The following is a 5,803-nucleotide window of genomic DNA, read 5'->3' on the forward strand; positions in this document are numbered from 1 at the left end:
CATATTAAAATAAATAAATAAAACAATGAATAATCTCTGAGCTAATTCCCATACAGGTGATGGTGTATGATCCCCAGAGAGTCCAAAATGATATTTCCTGCTAAGATCGCAATATCTCCGATGCTAACACCTAGGCCTTCTAAGAAGCTCCTTGTTCTATCTGATATTGTTCCGTCAGATCCAAACCAGTGAACTCTCTCTCTCCGAAGGTCTCGTGGAATTTTTGAAATGAAAGCCCCTTTGACTTTGGCTAAAGGTGACCTGTTTTCTCAATTCAATATCCAGAACCTTTTCGATGATTCCACACACAATCGAACATATCGTTATTGGCCTCCAGGATGATATACTTTTTGGGTCTCCCTTTCCCTTGTAGACCGATATTGTGCGCCCTTGCCGTAGAGGCTCTGGTACATATCCCACCTTCAGCATGATCTCAACAATATACTTGATGATGTGTGTTACTTCGAAGTATTTTATTGTGCGGACCGACACAGCATCCGGCCCGGCAATGAGTCCAACGATGTCGACTTGATAACTCTCTTCACCATCCGACTATCTATGGACATCAAATTGGTCTTTCTCATAATCCACACATTTGCGGATATTCACTTTTTCAAAGAGGCTTCTAAAATGCTTCTCAATGGCGGCAATCTTTAATGGGCATTGGTTGGGAGTGTCGGCATTCATAATGCTCTGTACCACTTTTTTCCTTCTATTGTAATAATTGTATTGAGGTAGCTCATAGTGGTACTGCTCCTGCCGACCGTTTCGGATTTTTTTTTCCTCATTTTATAGAATTTTATGGCAGGGTGCTGTGGGTCCAGCAGTTTGGCATTAATATTTTTAAGGAAACTCAAGAAATCGCCCACTGCCTTGTCGAAATCCGCAGAGTTGAAATTTTGAACTTTCATATCCTGAAAGACAGCCGACCATTTACTCATTTCTACTTTGATAAGGTCTATCTCCCCTTCTCCGACCTCATCATCTCTTACAATGCTTAATAAGCCCCTTAGTTTTTTTTTTGTTTGCCTCTCTGGGATGCTTTTTCGCTATGTGGATTTCAAGACTTCTATCACCCTTAAAATTCAGCCCGCAGATTGGACAGACTTTATGAATTGTTTGTGGAGGAGGATCTTGTTTGTCTTGTTCTTTTTCTATCTCCTCATTTGTCTGCGGTACTGTAGGCAATATTGGGAAGACATCACCGATTGAAACTGTCTTGCCCAATGTTACCCCTTTCTCATCCTCCCATTCGACCTTAACACACTTTTTTTCACCATCTCCAGTGGCATCCATTGTCATCACAGAGACCACCACTGCCTCCTGAACCATGTTAACCTTATTAATTAAAATAAGGAAGGAACTCAAGAAAAAACTTCAGGCTTTCTCATTTATATGTGATTGGTATTTGTAATAGTCAGTCCTTAATGGATTTTTGTCTTCTCTAATATAGTTAGATTACATAACAGTGCATGAACGAAAAATGCACATAAATATGATACATATAAATACTGTTTTTATTAAAATAAAATAAAATAGTATAATTATCTACTATTAGAGTTTTTTTGACCCCACCTGGACCATATTCCATTCGTTTTAATAAATAATTTTAGGAAAATGGTCCAGAAAGTGGTTAAGTTAGTTTTTAATGTTACAGACAGAAAAATGAAGTGTGTCCCAGCACCTCAAATGGGCTAAAAGCAATGTACAAAGCATGGTAAGTGTATTAGTAGTTTGTTATCTGTGAAATTTCTTATTTAACAATATAAATAATCTAAATATAAATAGAGTATAAATAATTATAAGAATAATTTTTACGAAAAGTTCTTTAAAAGTTTCTTACAATGCATATGTATTGAAGAGCCTACAATAGTGTCAGCTATTTAACATTATCATATAATTTTGAAACATTCTTCCTTTTTTAGTTTTATTGAATGAACGAATAACAGTACAAAATCTAGTGTCAAAAATATAGTTGTTTTCAAAATGTACATAGAAATGAATTATTGTATAAAACAGACCAAGTCCTTCGGTAGAACTTGAGATGGAAGATCTTCTAGTTTCTCATCTCCAGCGATCAGGTTGAACTTCTTAGTTTCTTCAATTCAGTATTTTAAGATTGTTTAGTTCATTCTTTATTATTATAATTTTATTGTAAATTATACATTTTGTATTTTATAAATTAAATATTTTAACATTTTATTTTATTTTTTTATGCTATTTGAAATTAAACAACAATTATTCCTGTTTGTATATTTGTATTGTCTTATTACAAAGAAAAAATCTATTATCACAATTAAAATGACCTTCTATGAACTTTTTTTTTATAAATTGTCTTGTAATAATCTTACTTTGTTATTTATATTATAAAGTATACCTAATTTGCTATGAAACTATGATAAAAAATATATGAGAAATGTTAAATATAAGAAAAGTAAATAAAGGTCTAAATGGTACAAATTACAATCAAATTTAAAATTATACAAAAGCACTTATAAAATAAAGTATAATAAAAGATTCTCATTGTTAATCTATGACTAATAATCACTTCTAAGCCCTCAGTATATTGAAATACAATAGACAATTTTGTTAAGGGATATATCTAAAGTTCTTTAGGCACCAATTATATAAATCAATTATAAATAAGTCAACTTGCCAAAACCATAGATGAATAGTATCAATAAGCAGCTGAAAGTGTGAACTCTTTGATTTGGAATAAAGAGTGAAATGGAGATTAACCTGTGTTCATTGCTGCCTCAGTCTGTAAATACATATTCATAATATTGACTTTTTATACTAAATAAATAAATATATGTATTTATGATTACATTTTTCAATTAATTAATTGGCTTTTTATACAAAATAAAAAGTATATGTCTTTAGAGTTGTCGTCATCATCTCATGGTACTACAACACATGTAAGGTCCCAATTTCCTCTTGAAATAATCGTGTGCTCTCCTTAAATTTTGCTAAGCCCATCCAGTTCCTTATTTTTGGGTTGTCTGGCCTAAGCCTGATATTCTAAACTTTTTTTCTCTCTCTCAATAAACTTTTAATAATTTAAAAATTATGCTAAACACTAACAATAAGATAGATGGAAACAATTTTAAATTGAAAATTATCCATAGAAGTGATCCCTAAATTTATCCTTTTTTATAGTGAATCCTATCCGGCAAAATTATCCTTGGAGCAGTTAAATGTGTAGAAAAAGAAGAAAAAACAGTGCAAAGTAAATTTTCTATTTTAATTTTAAATTTTCTCTTTTTTTTTTTTTTGGAATATTTTGAAAAAGTGCCATTCGCTTGTAACCACCATGTTAAATGCATAACTCACTTTATCAATATAAATTTCGATGTACAAATAGTTCTGACTTTTGTCTTCAATTTTTCATAATATAATAAATTTACAGTATCAGTTTAACCTTATTTTTAATATCAGAATAGCTCATCTTCATTCATATCTCATTTTTCATCTTTTTCAGTTATAACAAGTTCTAATGGTGCATATGTTCTCTTAAAATATTTTGAAAGCCTAACTCTCATAATTTATGTAGATGGTTAATTTTACATAACAAATCTAATTTAGAACAAAATACTTATCAGAATTGACCTCTTATATAATTTGAAGTTTGGAGCCCCTAATCTCTTATAACAATCCAATACACTTATAGAAAGGTTGAATCACTTTATTATAGTTAAATTTAAACGATAATATATTTTAAATAAGAATATTTTATTGCTATTTTACTATTTCACATATTAATAGAAAGGTGGAATTAGTTCATCATAAATAAATGATAATATATTTTAAATAATAATATCTTATAGTTATTTTATTATTTCACATTTATCTCTAAAGTTTATTTAGCTAATAAGGGTATAAAAAATATAAATTGTTGTATTTGTATTAAAAGTAAAAATATTAATTGTATTTTCACTGTGAGGTCACTGTTCACCATACCTAATTTAATTCATATCCATTTCAAATACAGTTTCAGCAATCTTAGCAGCTTAACAGCAAATTATAATTAATTCGGGTAATACCCCCAACAATGAAACCCTGGAAATACTTGAATTATACACTTCCACTTTGGGATTCTGATCTTTAGAATTATGGATTTTCAATAATAGAATACAATTATATAATTTAGAGTAGTTTTTACTAATGAAAGAATAAAACGAAATCTAAGATATCTTTATTAAGAAGGATGAGAAGGTATTAAATTAAATTGTAAACCGCTTATTGAAACTTTAAATTAATTTTAGTTACTACAAATAGAATTACACTGTCTCAAAAAGAAAATACAAGCATAAATGTTCTCAAATTTTCATAAGCTTATCTACGCGAACTCGATTTTTCTAATAAACTTCTCAATGACCATTTGGATGTATTATTCACTGATAAATTCCGATATGAATTTTTTTTGTCTCAAGTCTTCCACTGGTTCCTCCTGGTTCCACTGGTTTGCAGCTTCAGAGTGGGAATGTCAAGACTAAATTCCCAGGGCGTCTGCGAAATAAATACTGACTGACCCAGCTAAGATTCAAAATATAAAAATTATTTTATTAACACAAACTCACTTGATCTAATTTTACCCTCACCATTTATTTCAAAAACTCTCCAACGTTTCGGCCCTCACGCCATTCTCAAGGAGACAACCTTAAATATTGATGTCATATATTCTTTAAAATGATTCTTGCAGGTTCATTGCCCATGTCATATAAAAGTTTTAAAATTTAAAATTAAAACTTTTTCATATAAAATATTGTCTATATTTAATCTTACTAACATCAATTTAATTGATCTGCAAGAAACATTTTAAAGAATATATGAGATCAATATTTAAGGTTGTCTCCTTGAGAATGGCCTGCAGGCTGAAAGGCTGGAGAGTTTTTGAAATAAATGATGAGAATAAAATTGAATCAAGTGTGTTAATAATAAAATAAACCGCTCTCAAACAATCAATATAATAAATCATTAATCTAATAAAAAGTATACTTAATTACAAACTAATCTTGCTAATCACGACTAATAGATAATGTTAGTAGCTTTACTTTGTATATATGTCTAGTAACTAGGGAGCTACATCAGGACTTACGCTATTTAATACCATAACTTAACGCAAGACTACTTCTTTGCTCACTTGGTAGAATCCTGAAAAAAAATATATAATTAAATTTAAATTCCATATTTACTTTTTAAAAACGCTAGTGAATTGTGGCGAAATCCATCAATATCCTGCAAATATGGAATGATTTTAATGCTGAACAGAAAAAAATTATAAAATTAATTGAAAGACTTTGTAATTTAAAATATATATTTATTTATATTTCTTTTTACAATTCATTCAGATATCAAACCCCCACCCGATAAACCCCGAGATAATTCAGAGAATAACTTATCTCACAGCGTTCTGATACAGTTTAGAATCACTTCCTATCTTGGTCTCAGCGAGAGAGGAGCGCAATGAAGGAGCTAATCGTTTTGTCAATATTATTTGTAAGTTTAATTTTCAACGCCTGTTTTTTTTTTTTATACATAAATAATTGAAGTATTTTAATATATGTTTGCTACAATATTCAATTCTATTTATATATTTGGCTTGTAAATTAATGATAGAAACGTGTACCTTTATTTTTTTATACGTTCTATAGGAGGATATTTATTAGAATATTTATTCATCGTCTATTATTAACAAAAATTTTAAAAATTAAATTTATGAATACAATATGATGTATAATAAGTTTACATATATTCCGATTTCCATGTTATCAGATAACTCGCTTATGGAAGATTCTTGGAT

Source organism: Halyomorpha halys, unplaced genomic scaffold, assembly GCF_000696795.3.
Source record: "Halyomorpha halys isolate HHAL.00 unplaced genomic scaffold, Hhal_1.1 Scaffold1445.1, whole genome shotgun sequence".
Classification (NCBI taxonomy): Eukaryota; Metazoa; Arthropoda; class Insecta; order Hemiptera; family Pentatomidae; genus Halyomorpha; species Halyomorpha halys.